The following is a 19,870-nucleotide window of genomic DNA, read 5'->3' as shown; positions in this document are numbered from 1 at the left end:
AACAGCTTAACTGACAGATATTAACCATTATTAATGAAACTGAGCAAATATAAAAAGAAATATTGTCAATAATGTTTGTTATAAACATGTCTCCAGTCGATCTCTGAGGTAAATAAAGATCCACTATTGGAGCATTTATGATCGCCCACATAAAGTTTTTAAGGACACTGAGATCATCGTGGATCATCAGTGCATTCTCAATGTGAAAATAGCTTTTTTCTAATTACTAAGATTGAATGGAGTTTTGTGGGTGTTTATGGTCCTCTGCTGCTGTGAATTTCTACTGTAGTTGCAGATTTTTGTTTCTAATTTGTCGGTTTCATCCACCCAAACATTTCATCTCCAGTTTGAAAATATGTTGTAAAGAAAAAAATATTATAGCGTTATATAGTTATCAAACAATCCTGACTGATTCACGTCACACAAACACACCAACTTTGAGGTGGATGGACTACAATAAAGGGCCGTGTCAGGTTTCTGAAACTGGAGGTTGTGAAGAGCATCGGTTCACTAAATCTGGACAGAAAAACTTCTAACAAAACTTCATTTATGCTGAGACTGCAGACAGCAGGGTCATTGGGCTTTAAAAAGATGACTCCATGCTGTTGCCAACAATACAGATAGACTGGGGAATGTTTTCTTGGCACACTTTGAACACTTAATTTACCAGTAAATCGTGGTTTGACTGCCACGACATGAGTGTTTCTGCTGACTCTGTACAGTTTTCTTTATTGCCACAGTTTACTATCGTCTAATGGCTTCCAACACGAAGTCAGAAGTCAAATTTTATGAACATGGAAATGCAATCAGTGACTTCCGTCTCAAGAGAAGACGTCTAATAAACTGTATGCATGTTGAGATATTATGTACTAATTATGTACTAATAAGTTAATTAGCTTTCCCTTTAGCAGTCATGTACAGAATCACCTCTCACTTGTCAAATCTCATTAAAAAGATGCTGAAAAACTTTGTTTACTCAGCCCCAAAATAAGTATTTAATTTTGCTCATTTAAAGCAATGGTTCTCAAATCTTTTGTTTACCCTTACCCCCCTGAAGCCCCACTTCAGGAGCCATACAAAGCTCACGCACAGCTTGCACAGGCTGAAAAGCTTGGTTCATTTATAGGAATGGGTACCGGTATCCGTGCCGTCATTCTTCTCGGGCGAGTAGCTTAATGTTGTTCGTGTGTAATTTATGTTGAGTAGGCCAACTATGTTATTAAATTAATGCATGTAGGGTGAACTAGCAAACACCGTCGCAGTTATATGCAGCTGTCTTCATGTTTGATGGCAGATACATCCTTCACTCTGGCCAAAAAGGCTAAAATGACCAAAGAAAAAGTGGTCGAAATTCATAGGGCAGTGACAAAATTTAAAGTCAAAGATCTCCATCCGGCTAAAAAATAAAAATAAAAAAAAAAAAAAATAAAAAAAACATAAGACGACAACGTTTGTGTTCTCCATTCGTTAAGCACGAGCACTGTTTCAAAAATACCGATTTGGCACCGGTATCGGATAAAACCTAAACGATACCCATCCCTATTCATTTAGCACCAGTCACACAGGCCTGGAGACTGGTCTGCAACCATTTGGCAACCATGGGTTAGTAGATTAAGTGTACCTTGGGGTTTAGCAGTCGCTGGGTTGCAAAAAGGTGCTGCCCCAAAAATCTTCTTACAATCTTTTTAAGTGGAAGATGCCGACAAGCAGACAAGTCAACATCTTCCAAGCAAACTACCAACCACAGGACCCTGCTAAATTCACCCAGCAGACTACAGCAACAACTTGTCAACTGCTTAGGGAATACCTACAGACAACAGAGGTTGCCAGAGGGTTGACAACCAATCAGTAGGCCTCTGAGCTGTTTGATAAACTGGTTTAAAACCAACGTAAACAAAACGTCCATATACAATGTTTCCTTGTCACCACTTATATTTAGCTATTAGATACTAACCTTTCACCCCAATAATTTAAAAAGCTTAAGAAGGTAGAGCATCATGATTCTACTAGTACATCCTGCATATTAGACTTTCCCCTTAGTACACTACTGAGTTAAAAAGTACACACTCTTAATTATATGTTCAGTTGCAAACTAAAAGCAAATTTCACGCAAATACTGTGGCCTTTACTGAACCATAACACCACAAACAAAGAAAGTTACAGTCCTCACAGAAAGATACACACGCGCAGTACACTGCATGTATTATGCAAACTAGCTACGGAACAAAGATCGTGAGTGTTTCTGGGTTTTTTTCCTCCATCAGAGTCGGATTGAAAGTGTGTATCTGAGGTGTGTCTCAATAACAATAGCTGCTGGTGGAACCGGTGGTGCAGGGATGGAACAAGAGGGGAAGAAATAAAGGAGAGGTTAACTAAAGTGAGGAAAAGTGGCCTACAGTCAGATTAAATCAATAATCTGAGGTGTGATGGCATAAAAGAAAATTTTAGCCTAGAGTTTTTACACTTAATAAAATCAGAAATGGCTTCAGTCCTGCTAAATTTTTCATCCACTCTCATGTCTGTGCAGGAATAACACAATAAGAAATCTTCACTTCTAAAAATTAAAGAGGAGCTGAAACTTGTACTGTGTGCCATTTCTTTTCAGTTTCTATATGAACTGAATCTGACATGTTCTGGGTTTGAAATATCCAGTAAAACAATCAACATCTAATTAACTCGCTGCGCTGGTTTCAAGAATATTAAAACGTTTTATTTTATGATGTTTAAACCTTAATTTTTCCATATCAGAATTTAAAAAAGTTTTGGTTCAACTTTGACTATGGAGCCATTTAACAATCTTCATCTGAAAATAATACTCAGCACACAAGGAAAAAGTTACGGCAAATCTGTTGAAATATACTTGAAATAAACTTGAACAGGGGCAGCACGGTGATGTTACCAACATGTCAATGTTGGTAACATCAATGTTAGCAGAAGTTAATTAAACTTAGAGGTTTGCAGTCACAGTGCAATTTAAAACCATGTTACACTGACATTTATCTGAAAGTGGCGGTAAATTTGAACAGTCCCAACTCCAAACCAAATAAAAAAAATATAACATTTCATATTCCTGTCTCAGGGTGCTGGATTTGGGGCAAAACCATCCATTATTTACAAGTTATTGTAAGGACTTGTCTTGATGTCAGTGGTTTTTTGTCATCATGTGTCATTATGTTTATAATTTTTTAGATATTAGATCATTTCTAAATTAAAGACAAGTATCAGATTACTTTTAATAATGATTCCTATGATATTAATATATCTAAGAAGACCCACCTTAACCTCTTTGTTTTTCATAAAGTTATTTTAATGTTTTAAATACAGTTTATTGAAGAAGTGACACATTACATTTTCTTTGTATTAATACTTTAAAAAGATCTGAGTATTTTATTTCATGCAAACATATTCAGCAGTTCGAGAGCAATCTTATCTTTAATATGTAGTGCTAGTTATGGCCATCTGACTATTATAATTCCTCAGTTTTTGCTCCAATTTTGGTCTCCTCCACCTCCTAAAAACAACATTACCAATAAGACTGGCTGCTTTCTTCCCCAGCTTGTCTGTACCTGCCTCCACCTGCAGATTTATAGGTTTTCTCTCTGTAGGTTAGAACTAAAAGTGAGCTCTGTGTTAATATAAGACTATAGATTAATGGGGCTTGCAGAATAAATCCTCTCCATTTAAGGCTGTTTTGTGAGGACATGCCCGGAGCTGCATTGTAATAAATCTCAGAATCAGGGGAGGAAACTGGGCTTGAAGGCCCACTGTTGACCTTGGAAATAACAAAAGAGTATTTTAAATTGATTAATGCAGACAGTGTGTGTGTGGATGTGTGTATACATTATGTCTGGCCCACTGAGCACTCACATTAATTGGGTACAGTGTGGCCCATTACCCCCACACAGCATCACTCGCCAGCCAGGTGGCAGGATGCTGAGCCCTCTCTCACACAAACACACTTTACTCAGATAATATAAGAGTGTTCTTTGTTATTTAAAATGATATTAGAATGTATCAGAGCTCTTATGCTAAAGAAAAAAATAATGTCAGGATTGCCTAAAATATTTGTTATCTGCACTCAGAAACTAGCCTGAACTTAAAGGAATTTCATAACAATTCAAATAAAGTTACTTTAAGTTGAATGAATACAAAGTTGGTAGACTGACAGCTTCAGACAGTGAGATGCATGATGTCTGTACAAAGGCAGGGACTGAGTTCAGTCCCAACCTTCATCACGGTTTGCATTAGGATGAACATAAGCCATCGGACCAAATCTAAACAAACACAGCATGTTTCTGTTGTGCCAAGTCATGATAAACAATAGTCTCTGGGGAGTTTAAATGTGCTTTAATCCTGCTTTCACAAACTCAGTTTAATGAAATGAGTGATTGCTCACCTTATCTTAAAGTCAGAAGAGAAGAAAAACACTTAATAATGAGAAAACGATTCAATAACTAAATAGTATAAAATAAGGACCTTAAATGTAAAATGAATGCAGGTAATTGGGGATGATATTATTTTTAGATTATATGTTGGAGAAGACAAGGAGTCAACTGCCTGTTCAGTAAGTGATGAGCTGGGTGGTCTGGATACACTAATTATCCACCAGAGTCACACTGCTGATCAAACTGGATTCAAACACCAACACGAACTTCACAGCTTTTCTCACTTTTCTATCACAAGTCCAGTCCCTCCACATTTTTTCTTTCCATTTAGATTGATGTCTCTGTCAGCCCAAAAAGCACAGCTGCACAGACTAAAGATAAACCCAAATATATCATCACACCGGTAGAAACATTTCAGAAGCTGCACCTGGTTTCCTCAGTCTGACTTTCTCCTGCTTGTGCAAGCTCATCACTACTTTCACTGCTTCACCTGGAAGTAAACGTGTCTCCTTAAATAGAGAAATGGAGCTGCAGAAGCCTGCTGGTTCATAAACCCAGTGGTAATTTTGCATACACACTTTAAGTTCACACACACATTCATACTGCACTTTATTCCCTGATTAAGCACCTTCTGTAACATTCACACACTCTAATGAATGCATTCAGTTCAGTATCTTGTTAAAGGATACATCTCCATGCAGACTAAAGAAGCCGAACACTGAACTGTTGACTTTCCGATTAGGAAACGACATTCTAAAAAGACTTTAGCCTCTGATATTAGTTAACAAAGCTTTATGAGCCAGTTATTGACATTCGGCCAACATGTGAGTGGATCTCTATGAAAAACTCTTGGATTGACTGTTTGGCAGCCTCTTACAGCGCAGATGCACACATACACTGATGCCATTTAACCTCAGCTGCTACTCAACCAAATCTGGTGCACTAGAAGTGAAGTACAACACTGCTGCATCCGGGTGTAAAACTCATACAAAACATGCAACAAACAAAAAATGGAGAGGAAACTGGGAACCAGAAACAGGCTGTTTGTGACAATAGGAGGATCCTGAGGAGCACGCACACATAAATGCCACAAAACAGCTCTACAGAGTATCAGCATCCACTGACCTGAGCCCGCGGAGGTCGAGGGACACCCATCATCATCTTTAACGTCTTTATAACCATCATCATCATCATGTCTTTTCTTCCCAGCGAGAAAATACACTTCCTCTCAGAAGAAGAAAAAAGAAGCTGCCACTTCACTTCTAAATCTGTTCACACGTTCATGCACACGCTCGCTGCGGTGTGCAGTACACACACACACACACACACACACACACACCTCCACACGATCCTGACAGCCAGTCTGCAGGTTGAGAGCAGAGTGCCACAACCAGGCAGACGGACAAGGGAGAGATTCAAGAGGGTGGGACAAAGGGGGGAGGGAAGAGATCGTATTGGCCAGGGGGACACTTGGTAGCCAATGAGAGGGCTGCTCTTATTCCAGTTTGCATTAAAGGGCCAAACAGTTAACATGAGAACCAAATTACATAATTTTCACGTTTTGCCTTTTCAATTCAGGCTACAGCTGAAAAAGCCCATCAGTTTTTAATCAGAAAGTTTTAAATTGTTGACAATTAATTAATTGTTAGCTCTCTAAGCCTTTTTTAAAAGAAAAACAAAATTCAATCATAATTCAACAACGCAGCGTTTGATGAGAGCCAACTCTCTGTACTCTTCTCACAGGAGTGGGAATGAAAATGAACCAGTGCAGGTGTTGAACTCCAGGCCTCGAGAGCCGGTGTCCTGCAGGTTCTAGATGTGTCCTTGATCCATCACAGCTGATAAACATTTCTTGAAGTTCTCCAGAGGCCTGGTAATGAACTAATCATTTGATTCAGGTGTGTTGAACCAGGGTGTTATCTAAAACCTGCAGGACACCGGCTCTCGAGGCCTGTAGTTCGACACCCCTGAACCAGGAAGGGTGCTTATGAAGGTTTTCTTTGTCATATGTAGTTCTTTAAAGTCTGAACGTCTAAAATCACCACACCTAAATCTGCACTGCACAGCCTATTATTGTGTTAAGACACACCTTGTTAACACAGGTTATAATATAACATCCAGCTCCACCCTTTTGACCTGAAAAACCCAGTTTATACCAGAACACTGAGCTTTCAGAGAAATGAACCAGTTTAGGTTGAAGCTGTAGTTCTGCTGCTTTACAAAGCATTAACTGTCATGTTAAAGGCGATGGCTACACAACACACGTGGATGTTTGTGCTGTAAATACATCTTAGGGTAGTGTGTGTGTCCTTTTCCAAAACCTCTGCCAGTCAATGAGCGTGCATTAGTAGGACATGCTAGTATTTTTTGGATGACACCAGCTTCACTGTATTCTTCCATTGTGAATGAAATATGTGTGTGAGTTTGTAAAAAAATCTGTTTTTTTGACATCTTCAGAAGATAGCACAGACACCTGCACGGTCACATTTTTCTCTGAGTGAATGAGAAATTGTTTCAGGCTAAAAAATAATAAAAATTCTTGAACTAAGTGAGAGTAAAGTTGAAAGCCGGAGCAGCTTTCAACCGGAACAAGCAGTGACTCATTTTTGACATTCCAGAAAAGGACCAAAACATTCAGACTCCCACCCACATGTGAGCCACTGCAACACACGCACGCACGCAGACGCACACACACACACAAAGCTGGGCAGGAAGATGTATGAAGCCTGAGCCTAAATTGCAGCATTTCTCTATGGAGTCTGGTGCCTGTCACTTCCACCCCCAAATGTACAAACTAGTCCTTAAAATTACGGTGCTTGTTATTCATTTCCTGCCCGCTGTATTTTATAATCTCACATCACTAATTAATATATTTTAGTCCTGAGTTTTTTTTATGAGCTGATCAATATTTATTTAAGCCCGAATGAGAAACAATGTTTTATCCAGATTAAAGTTAATGATTAAGAGTTTATAACCCAAAAGACATTCATAGATTATCTTAAGAGAATTAGAGAATCAAGGGCACATAAAACATAGCTGACAGCAAACTAATGACTCAATGACACAATATTCTGAGTTTATATAGTGACATAGAGGTAATCTAAAAGTAGTGGTACTAGGGCTGGGCCATATCATACCATTCAGGTAATATCAGTATAATGTTAGGCAATGATAAGAGAATGAAATATCGCGAAAGAATGTGGGTAAAACGCGCATGCGCAGTGCCTTTGTTTTCATACGCACATGGTGGAAAAAGCATTTCGGTGACGCAGTATGAGAAGAGCGAAAGCAGATCGTTGAATGAAACAGATGAACCAGAACTGGTTTGTAAAAATGCTGCAACTTCAGTGGTGTGGAACTGGTTTAGCTTTCGTCCCTCAGATACACAACAAAGCACTATTTTTGGTAGAGCATGCAAGCGGTCGTCGTTATTACCAAACCGATTTTATGTGGCACACGGCGCTCAAAAATCTGCCAAAAAATGTTTTCGTACGACTTTGCTAAGCTACGAACCCGCACCGCTTGATGGATTGTTGAAACATTATGGCTGCCGTAGTCGGGAGCCTCGTGGAGTGATACGTACTTCAACATAATATTACCGTACTGTGTGTGGATACGTTTTGTGGATATTCTACATGGTTATGTTGAGGATATGTCGGCCAGTTTCCACTGGAAATGCCTTTTGGTTAAACTGTCAGCGAGGAATTTGCACTGTTACGTTTTTATATAACTTTAATGAACATAAAAAAGCTGCTTGTTTAAGTGAAAATACATTGATGGGGTTTTTCTTGCACTAATAAAGTTGTGGAGTTGTAAAGCATTTTGTCTGGTCAATTATATCGTCAGTTATATCGTTATCGCAAATTTTCAAATGTACATCGTGATAAATATTTTTGGCCATATCACCCTGCCCTAAGTGGTACTGCAACAAAATGATTCCTGTGCAGCCCGATAAGCATTTTCCGTCGCAGAATGATTATGAAGGACGCCACCAGCTGCACACAAGGTTGATTATTGCAGTCTCTAATCATTCTGTTTGTTTTTGGGGAGTTTTTAAGTTACAACGCTATGAAAACACAGCTAACATGAATAACAAACGTGGTCCATATCCATGTTTGAATATCTCAGGTTGAACTCAGGGCAAGATGGACGCTACACTGACTCGCTGTACCATCTTGTGGATTAAAATGGTATTACATGAGATTACAGCCCCGTCCCAGTTCAACTTTAGTCGATATCTCAGCAACACATAACATCACAGCCGCTGTTTCTTCACACTCTAATGGTATTTTAGGTAATGTAGATTTAGCAAAGTATTTTAAACAGAAAATGTTGACTTTAAGCCCTGAATTAGTAAACCATGACTTCAAAGTCAAACCATCTGTTTTTCATGAATTGTAATTTTGGTGACAGATAAAAACATTCTTATGAAAGTAGCTTTGAAATTAATTTTAAAAAAAAAAGAAAATCAGCTGCAGTATTAATAGGATGATGTTGAACGCTGGAAAGCGTGCAGCTATTTTAATCTCGTCTTTTTAATAAGCATGTAGGGCGGCCGTTGCACTGAAACACTCTCTTGCAGAGGTGTCATGTCAGCTGCTGAAAAAAGAAGAAGAAGAAGAAAGTGAGAAAAGTCACAGGATCCTGTGAAATGATCTTGTGAAACCCAGGCCTCTGAAAACAGAAGAATGTTTGAATGTTTATGAACCAACTACAAGGTCCTAAAATAAGAAACCGACTGAACACAATCTGCCTTAAAAAGGTCATTAACAAGTTACATCAAAGGCAAACACCTGGCACGATAACAGGTCTGCGTGTAGAGCAGCCCCTGCACCGCATGCTGCTATTTTCTGATGACGCTCAATGCTCTGATAGCTCGTCCTTGTAAAAGACGATCATTAGGCGACAACCGGCTCCACTATTCCTCTTAGCTGACACGGTGATGATGTTCCTGGCTGATCTTACAGGCCATTAAAGACACCCAGCTCCGCCCTGAAACACTTTGATGAAACACAGCCTTAACTTGTAGAGAGGCCAAAGCATACCTGAATTCATATCTGAGCAAAAACAGCCGCTTCTAATTTGACAGTTCAATTTGTTATTGCAAGATGAAAGAAATGTCAGCATGTGGGGTTTCCAGACAATAAGGCAGTTCTTGTTTGTTTTTTAGGTGGTGGACAGTCTGCACTGGTGGTTAGCTACACACAAGGAAGTTACACATTTTCCCCTTATTAACATGTTCACTGTCACATAGAGCCATTAATGTGTCACGCTCTCATAATTCCCACCAGCAACTGTACGAACAGGCCGGGGTTAACTTTGACAGATATTAGGAAGCACAGACGGCCATCAAGACTACCAACAGGCTACAATGACCCTACATTTTTTTTAAGGATCATATTATTTTAATTTAAAGACAATAAAATCTCTTTTATATCCAAAATCCGGAAAACTCATCACATATGCATGGGCATGTAATAATAATGATAATTCCAACGGGGCTTTAATAATTCACGGCTGTGTACCATGCAGGGTTTGGTTTGTCACTCCTTTTGAATTAACAATAAGACAATAACGGTATTTCATGTGCTGCAGCTGCCTTTGGTTTCTGTATTTCTCTCTTTGTTTTTTATTGCTTTTAATGGTTTTAAAGAACAAAATGTTGAAATAAGGCAGCGGTTCTTTCACTGACTTCCCAGCATGCATGTGGAAAGTTCCGTTTTAGGAATCAGAGCCTCTCAGCGGTCTAAAACAATGACCTGCTTAAGTGATTTCCTTCCACAATGCACATGTCATCCTGTAATTACTGGGTAGAGCTGTTGCAGGAAGCTCAGCTCCTCCATGACTCAGACACAAAACACACAAGGTAATAAAATCACACTGTTAACATACACAGACCCAGGACATGGTGATAATTACACTTTACTGAAAGCCTTTAAAGTGCAGGAGAAACATAACTGTTCACTAAATGCGATGACAATGAAGACAACACGACAGTGACACTTAGTGGTCAGCTCTGACAGCTGCATCACCTGTCACACCGATCAGGTCTGCACACACACCTGGGCAACATTTCCTTCTGGAAGGACAAAGAGGCAAAGATGGCATAAACACGGGGCCGCACATCATTGCTCACATGTCCAGGACTGCACTGCTCTCTTATTATCAGCATGTTCCAAACACGGCATGAAAACCCGTCAGTTGTTCTACAAACCGTAAAGAGTATTAACAGGAACTACAAAGAGAGATCGAATTTCTTCCATATAAGCTTCTCTTCACTGCCTCCCATTAGACTCAGAACTGAATTTAAACTCTTCGTCAATCAGGAGACAGACACCTTTAAAGATTAGGTTTTCCTCTTCAAGTTAGGCCTGGGTCAGGTGACTTTAACCCTTAGTAATTCTCCTATAGGTTCAGACTGTTGATGAACTCTCATCAAGTCCCCCACTGAGCACTTCACTCATTTTTATCTGCCACCCATGCATGAGTTTCTATGCTCTTCTTTTTTGGTCTGAAAGGAACAACTCGGGATCCCTGGGAGGAGCTGGAAAACATCGCTGGGAAAAGAAACATGTCTTATTAGCCTGCAGCCAGCATGAAATAATGGATCTGAATTCTCCGATTATCTGAATGACCCTTAAATGTTGCAGCTTTTATCAGAATAACAGACTGTTTTAACCGGGCTTGACAGAATAGGAGGAAGTGATATTGTGGACGTTTGTCTCAAAGGAGGTCAGATTTAAAACCACAAACTATGCAGGTTACAGGTTATCTGTCCAATCTCTCTCTGTAGGTGAAGAGAGTCCTTTTTTTCTATCCGTCTGTAGTTTCCATCATTTTCCACAGATTTCTGTGGAAAATGATGGACTGTCTGCTGACTCAATTCCCCCTCTTAGGCAGCCAAAGACAGCGACATGTTAACCCTGCTTTCTTCACAGCCATCGGCTAAAAGCCAGACTTTAGAAACGTGTCAGTCCTGTCGTTCTTCTGTAAACTAAAGTCAATCAAATTGGACAAGGAAGACAACACTCACATATAAAGCAGGATAACCTGTTAATCTTCTGATAGAGTTGAGTTAAACAGCAGCACAGAGCCAGAGTCCATCAGTCGACTAGTTTTATTAACACGTCGCTCCCTTTTATTTATCACGGGTCGTCCTCTTTTCCTGCTAAACGCTAAAAAACGAGTGAACGTGCGCCTGTTTGAGCTGATTTAACAGAACACACTGGAAGGTGTGCACCATCTGATCACCATTATTACTTAAATAACTATCACTGTTTGATAAATGCTAAATGCTTAGAGCCAGAAAACAAACACACAAACAAACAGCAGACTGTCTGGTTTAGCGTTTCCTCTGGGCTGGTTTACGACCTCACTAAACTATTTCCTGGTGAGTTTATGATCGCTGTCACTAGATTTGAGTCTTATTAATCAGCGTGTTGTTTATTTTGCAAAATGTGGTCCCATTAGATGCAAAAAGCATGTTAAAGCAGGGCATGCTTCACAGCACGCAGCATCAGATCCAGCTCGCTCTATTGAAGTCTGATTTTTGAACATCTCCAACCGAGGACTTGATATATAGAAAGTGATTTCTCTTTCTTTATCTCCTACAAAGTTGGGAGCGTGGAACTGTCCAAATTGTCTTGATATGCTGAAGCATTAAGAGTTTGTTTGGCTGAATCTAAGGGGCTGAGCCCAACATGTGAAAACAAACCCCTCACGCTAAACTCCCCCCTCAACCAAACTTTACATGTACCGGTCTCCTGGCAACCGCCAAACCCAGACTCATCCATCAGACTGCCAGACAGAAAAGTGTGATTCATCACGTCAGAGAACGCGTCTCCGCTGCTCCAGAGTCCTGTAGCAGCACGTTTTACATCACTGCATCGGACACTTTGCGTTGCCGTTGGTGATGTAAGACTTGGGTGCAGCTGCTCGGTCGTGGAAACTCTTGAGCTAATTGTGAAGCTTGGAGGTCTGTAGTGGTTGACTGCAGAAAGTTGGCGACCTCGACCCCACTCTGTGATTTCACGTAGCCCAGCACTTCGTGACTTCTGTCCCAGATGTTTGTAGAAGCAGTCTGCACGCCTACATGCTGGCTTTTATACACCTGTGGCCATGAGAGTAATGGGAACACCTGAATTCAACTATTTGGATGGGTGGAGTAAATACTTTTTGAACTGTAGCGTAGATTGTTTGAGCAACATTGGAGAGCTCAGATGAAGACGAACTGCATCTGGGCTCAAGGTTGCAACACACTTCCTTTTTCTCGCAGTAGAAATGTGTCGCTGAGAGTGTGTGTGTTTGTGTGTGTGTGAGTCTTATCGCTGAAGTAAGAACGAGTAGGAAAGACGCCCGATTTGTATCCGTCTCTTTCAGCATCAGAACACTCAGCATTTCGTTCTCGATAACATTTCTTGACGCCATCTTTCACCACTATCACATGATCATAATCTCCTGACACAGATCATGAGAGCTCACCAGCCAAACCAGTGGCACAACGGACTCTGTGTACAACTCGATTTACTAAGAGATGTCAGGCATCCAGCTGACACTCCCACAGCAAACTGAGTCACCGTCATGAAAAGGATAAAAAAAAAACACATTTCCAGTCAGAACTGAAGTGAAATAACTGGATTTCATCAGGATATCCAGCAAATGTATCCATTTGACAGAAAACTGCTCAGAAACTACAAGCCTGAGTAATTTTTTGAGGCCAGTGATTCTTTTTATGACACCACCAAACATTTAAAGAGGACTTATTCTGCATTTTCTGTTGCACTGTTACAGATGCTCATATTAAAATGCCGGTTAAGAGCAGCGAGACTATAAAATCAGCAATAGAATAATAGTTAACAGATGCGTGTAACGTCTTCAAGCTTCTCCAGTTATTTTTAGTTAGCTATAGAAGGAGTGATGTCGAAGATAAAGGTCCAAAAATAGAAAGAAATCACCAGGCCAACAAAAAGCACCAGCTGAAACATGCATACTTTTCCTGTTTGCGCAATGAAAGGCTTGATGCATGTGCAGGTTCAGGAAACGTGTGCAGTTTCTGAGTTTGGATTCACAGGAGTTAAAGTCATGTTAGTAAAACACATGTAGCCCAAGCTCATCCTCTAACCCATCATTTTATAAATCAAAAGCCTAAAAGATCTCACAGTTTTGTCCCATTACAAAGAAATCCTGCTGCACCTTTCTTTCACCTCACACTCAGCAAAGAATCAATCAGTGAAATTAGAGAACAAGCACAGAACAAGTAAAAGCAGAAGTTATTTGTTGCACCACAGCAAATGTCTTGCATTATTTAAAAAAATGAAAATAAATAAATGGAGATTTAATGCTGCATCTGTAGATGGAAAAACAGGAACTTTTCAGTCAAGTAATTGAATACTGACGATGAAAATATATCTCACTTTGTTATTTAATGGTTTAAGCATTACTTCGTCCTTTCTGAAGAACAGAATACAGTGAAAAAAATGTTTTTAATCTAGTGGCTCAGATTGGACTCTTCAGCGAGCTGGTTCGGGCACATATGAAGAACTAGCTGCTTAGCATGGACCAGTTAGTTTGTGCGTCTTGTCTTTGTATAGGTAAATAGTCAGAGTGAGGTTTACTGTTACACCTGCAGATACAACATGAACACAAAATCAACAATCTGTTGGTCTGCCTGGGATGGAGTCAGATTCCCAGCTTGAGTTATTCTTTTAGTCAGCCAACAGCTACAGTTTCTAATAACGAGGTCAGTGCATGTACAAATACTCCCTGGGAGCCAAAAGCTCATTTTTCAGCATCCTCTGAAAACTTTTTCCTTGTCTGAGCTCTGAATGATGTCAGCGAGGGAGGTTATCCTGTATGTGGTAAACTCAGGCTGAAACGCTCCACCCGTCTGTTGCTCAGACCTACGAGGAGCTAAAACAGCCTGTTTCACACAGATCATAAACTGCATCAAGGCTCAGTATTCGATTAGAAAGGTTTATTCTGAATGTGAATCATGCAAAGCTACTCTAGTAGAGTCCACGAATGTAAACAGGGACCAGAAAATGAGCACTGGAAGAATAAAATATGGTAAATGGCCTGTATTTGTATAGCGCTTTTCTAGTCCCTGAGGACCCCAAAGTGCTTTACACAACATCCAGGCATCCACACATTCACACTGGTGATGGCAGCTACATTGTAGCCACAGCTGCCCTGGGGCGCACTGACAGAGGCGAGGCTGCCGGACACTGGCGCCACGGGCCCTCTGTCTTGCCCAAGGACACAACAACCGAGCTGGGACTCGAACCGGCAACCTTCCGATTACAAGACGAACTGCCGCCAATAACCCCAAATCTTTTATTTTCTGTATGATATGCATCTAAAATAAAAGTACTCATTAAGGAGTGAACCTTTTTAAAAGGAGATCCTCCGGGTGACCTTTGTGTTAACCTCCTCTCCCAGTCTAACTCAATGGTAGGTTAGAAGGTTTTCTGCATGTTCGTTGCTTACAGGCCAGAAGATTAAAAAAGGGTTCAATTGATTCTGAAATAAAGTCCCTTTAAATTAATCTGTTAAATATATGCTAGTGTAACTTATACTGCTTTTTTAAACTCATACGGCTTAAACACATTAATATAAAGAAGGGATTTTAAATGATTTAATGGCCCTGTCCCACTTTCCTCTCGTTTCCAGAATCATAGACTGCTGCTGGTTTGTTTAACACCTTCAGCTTTACCGAAAAGCTCAGCAGCAGATTAATGTCAGGAGCTTCAGGCGAGTCTCTGATTTCTAACAGGTTTGCTCACGGCGTTGATTAAATCTTCCTCTGATGGCTGTCTCGACTGCAAACAGACACAGGCCACATTTTCCTTCACGGTGATTAGATTCTCCTGAAAACACCAAATAACTGCAACTCCTGGCTATTCAGATTCGACTCGATGGCACTGATGGGAGCAGACTTAATTCAAGTCGACGTGCTCCTGAGGTGAAGCTCAAGCTTGCGACCTTTCAGCTACAAGATCATCTCTTTAACTCTGAGACACAGTCAAGTCACATTAATAAATCAGAATTTGTTTTGCTCCCGTCTCAGCAAATTCAGTGTGCTTTATTCAAAAAGAGACGTGACTAACTGTGACTTGACGGGCAGCTCTCCTTCAGGGATATCTTGACTGATCGCCAAGTCCCTCTAGATGAAAGTCTCAACACTTGTTTAAAACATCTCTGGGCGGCTATTTGAAGCTTCGATCTAAATGAATCGTCTTTCCTCATTATCATATCCGTAACAAAGACACAAAGACTAAACTAGCTCTACCTCAAACAGATGCAGCAGTACTGACATAAATCCGGGGATTTTAATACTTGAAGCATATTCACTTCTGTATTTGTTCAGGGCCTTTTGTTCCAGTGAAGAGACAACATGACGTTACTTGAGACAAGAGTGCTTCCAGCTCTGCATCGACAGTCTGCCCTGTGCGGCCATCAAGCGCACAGCCAGCTCCTTAAAGAAAGGCTTTGCCCAGTTTGGTGCGAAGGAGTGTAGTAGAGCTGTGACCAAAGACTGTATATAATAGATGGCTGCAGCCACTGTCACTTTACCCACCATCATATCTTATACTGAAGCCTTGGATCACTTTGAGCTTTGTCATGTGGTTGTTCTCAAACCAAGTGTGCTGAGAAAGGGCTCACAGGGCAGCCACGCTGTAAATCATACCCCGCTTTATCCTGCTCCATAACTCTAAGGAGACCTTAACTACCAAAACAAGCATCACGATGTCTTAATAAGACTTTAAAATAGCAACTGAGGCCATAAACCCATAAGGAACATGTGTCCTGGTGTCATAAATCAAGTGAGAAGTCGGGTCATTTTATCATTGACTTCTATAGGATCTGACTTCTTTTTGCAAACAGAGGAGCCGACACGTTGCAGCAGCACAAACTCATTTTTTAATATCACTGATGGATTTTTCAAATATTTAAATTACACTCAAAGGTTTGTCAGCTATTTTGCAAGATATTTAAAGAAAAGCATAAAATTAAATTAAAATTATTTTAATTTATCTAAAAAAAATAATTAAAGACACAGAATTTTAAAAATAAATGTACATTTTTTCATTTAATTAGAAATAAATCAGAATATTGTTAAGTTGTGGGTTTCATTGAATAAACTAAAAAGAAAAACATAATACAAAGCCTCCCTTTAAAACACACCTGGGGGGTTGTATTAACAAAATAATACAAAACATTTAATAAACTGAAAAATGAGAAAGATTGTTTATTGGCTAATCAGCTGATCCATGTGTGTATATTTTGCTCCGTGTTATCAGTTGTTTTATGAGCCAGATGTATTTGAACTTCAGCAGCTGTATCTTACTGCACTTTACTGTATCGGTCTTCAGTTCTGCAAAGTCATGACATTTAGCTACTGATAATATTGATTAAAGGCTGGACCAAACCCACCGCTCCCAGTGCCCCTTGAGCTCTCTATCAGCATGTGTGTGTGTTGGCTGGAAAAGCACACACGCCCACGCCCACAAAGTCAATTAAGCACTCCCCACGCTGTGGCCTGTGTTTTGCTGGAAGCGCCAATAAACACAGCATATCCTACCTGCGTACAAGCCGGTCCTATTAATCAGCCTCGACAGTCTCCATGGAAGCGAGCGAGTCAACTCTGCTCCGTTTAAATCAGACCAACAAAAATAAAACCCTCCGACACACTGGAGAAGCAGGTCTGTGTGAAACAACACAAGAACAGACACCACGTGTCACTTTTCCCGCACTTGTCTTCAGACTTCCTGCTTACACTTCCTGTCCATCTCATCGCATCCTAGCAGTGTCTCAACAAACTTCATCACTGACCTGAACTGTAATTTTGTTGCCCCACAACAATCTTGCAGCAGCAGCGATGATGCAACTCTGTTAAAAGGAACTCTCTGCAGGCTTTCTGAACTGTGAAACCTTAAACACTGGAATCTTTTAAAAACAGGAAGGTGATGGTGAACTTAAACGTTGAATTAACTATTTTGATTACGAACTACAGGTACTGTTTAAATACGCTTAAATAACCAGGTGGAGTCATTTGTGACTTTTTGATGGTTCTGTTTGTTTAACACTGAAGGTCATTTATGCATCAGTCACGTTCTGCAGCAGTAAATCTTTCTATTCCAGGTCCATCATCCACAGGTCACAGCAAACTATCACAATGCAGTCGTGAAAAGTGGAAACTTTAAAGCAATCTGAGTGTATAATGTCAAACTTCTTTACATATAGATATTTTTGGAACACTAATGATCCAATTCCCTATAAAAGTACCTTACAGCTGGCCTCATATATTAACCCACTTGCAGGTTAAAGAGAAAAAAGCTTATTATCTCAACTCAAATGGTTTCACCTGATATTCTGCTTAGTTTAGATACTATACACTCACAATGCTGTGACACACTCACTCTGGACACAGCAACACTGCTGAAAAAGTGCGGACTATATCAGACATGCAATCTGTAAAGTGATGACGTATCGACCCCGTTTCCTGCTTTGGATGAGCCTTTCGTCGTGTGTCTCATTTTTCTGAGCAAACATGAACTTCCAAAACCTGTTTAGCTATTCTCTGTGTTTTAAGCATTTTTTATGATTATTATGGGATGGGATTATTTATGAGCAGGATGTCTTTAAGTTTCTAAAAACTCATCGTTTATATGACAGCATCAAATGTTTGAACGCTTTCAGTGTGGACATTAAGCTTAGGATCAGGACTTTTTCATAATTCAAATCATGCAGCAACATATTAATGTCTGAGCTCATGTTGCAGACACTCAGACACTCTCTTGACTCGAGTTTGGTCATTTTTCAGGGACCTTTAACCTCCTCTGCCTTAGCTGTGCTAATATGTTTATCTCAGCCTAAATGTAGCCCTATTAGCTGCATCACGCACACATCATAATCTGCCAACTACCATACCCAGAGCCCTTCTGCCTCTGTGTCCATCCAGCGTTACATACTTCAGTCAGAACACAGCATATCATCTTTAAAATCGACCTTCTTGCTTAGCTAAAGCTCATAAATCCTCGTTTTCATGCATCTCTGGATGTTAAACACCAGGGAGCAAAGCCACACTCATTATTTTATTATAGCTGAACATTTTTAATGCTCAGGCACCTCAGCGTTTGATAGATTTTGAGGGCTAATTGAGCATTTGGACTGGAAATGGTTAAAATGTTAACAAGCAGATACTCACATTTAAGCAGGCGTTATCTAACACGACAGAGGCTGGCTCAACCCCAAAAAGAAAAAGAAATCTCTAAGTTTACACAACCTAACCGGTTTGATTTCTCTGAGCATGTGTGTTTAAAGTGTGGAAGCTGTCCCTTAGGGTACCTGAAGCACCGGCTGAGTGTGTGTGTAATGTTGTGTTACAGTGCCACATAAGCTGTGGAAACAGACACGCAAACAAGAAGCAGAGAGCGTAAACTTTCGCGCTTTAACCAGGAAAATTGGCCCTAAAGGCGACTGAAAGGTAATTTTGCTTATTACAAGGTGCTGGGTGAGGATGGTGAGTTGTGTTACACACTGACTGGTATGGAGGAAGTGTTTCGCTGCAAAATAGATCGACGGCTGAAAAAGGAAGAAGTGCGCAGTGACAGGTCGGCGGAGTGACGCACCGACACGCCGCAGCTGCAGCAGCTGAGTCGCTCCTCGGTACTGGTCTGACCCGTTCCCCGTGCTTCCCTGAAAACGTTGCCTGAGCCCTCCTCCGGGCCAACGTTACGCTCTGTGGATCTCCTCATTCGATTCAAGCGACACTGAGAGCAACACATGGCTCATAAGTGCTCGCTGCCTCCCAGGGCAAACTGCTGATGATGTGCACGGGCACTGCGGTGAGGAGGACGGATGCCAAGACATGCCAAAAAATCCCAAAACAAAACAGCGCATCCACCCACGTCTACCCCGCGCTTCCACCACATCACATTTTACGCGCAAAGCCACGGTTCCACTCTTTACGCGTTTACGCACCTGCGCGACCACATCAGGAGTAAACTTTGCCGACAGTCACAGATTTAATCTTACACACAAACATCTGGATGAGCCACAAACGGCACAGCTGGACCCCAAAACGAAGGCTGAGTGTTCGTCTTACCTCCTGATGTGATGTGAAGCGACGGCAGCCGGAGATCTGCTGTGGTGCCGCGAGCCGGTGACCAAAAACCACCAAAGTGCAAAGACTTACAAGACTTCCTGTTCAGTTCCTGTCAAAATAAAATCCGCACAGGCAGGACGGTGAGCTTTCTTCCATGTATTTCCAACTTGGTGACATAAAGCTACTATGGTAGTTCTATTAAAAAATAAATACATCTAAAATAAAATACGAACTCACAGAATACAACTAAAGCTTGTTTTAATAACATTTCAAATAAATACAAATAAAAAAAAATAATTAGCAAAGCACAATTAAAAGACTATAATTAAATGAATAATCGATTATGTTTTATTAAAAATAAAATAAAATAAACAGTAAC

The 19,870-nt window shown here is 40.5% G+C and overlaps 1 protein-coding gene across 4 annotated transcripts in view; it reads right to left on the bottom strand.

Moving 5' to 3' along the window:
• Window positions 1-19,554, bottom strand: part of LOC147321732 (phospholipase D1-like) — a 52,976-nt gene extending 33,422 nt beyond the window's left edge. Inside the window, exon 1 of one of the 4 annotated variants that reach the window (XM_086305762.1) lies at window positions 19,492-19,554. The gene's annotated coding sequence lies outside the window, so the exon portion shown is untranslated. Of the gene's footprint in view, window positions 1-5,510; window positions 5,743-16,965; window positions 17,090-19,491 lie in introns of those variants that run through there. The other 3 variants (XM_086305763.1, XM_086305764.1, XM_086305761.1) reach the window with 3 other exon arrangements.
• Window positions 19,555-19,870: the final 316 nt, after the last annotated feature.

The sequence above is a fragment of the Aulonocara sp. 'chitande type north' Nkhata Bay genome, linkage group LG9, assembly GCF_057382095.1.
Source record: "Aulonocara sp. 'chitande type north' Nkhata Bay isolate Kocher_YH1m ecotype deep benthic linkage group LG9, A_spYH_male_GT1.1, whole genome shotgun sequence".
NCBI classification, from domain to species: domain Eukaryota; kingdom Metazoa; phylum Chordata; class Actinopteri; order Cichliformes; family Cichlidae; genus Aulonocara; species Aulonocara sp. 'chitande type north' Nkhata Bay.
Note: the sequence above shows the minus strand (reverse complement) of the source record. Positions and strands in the feature narration are given on the sequence as shown.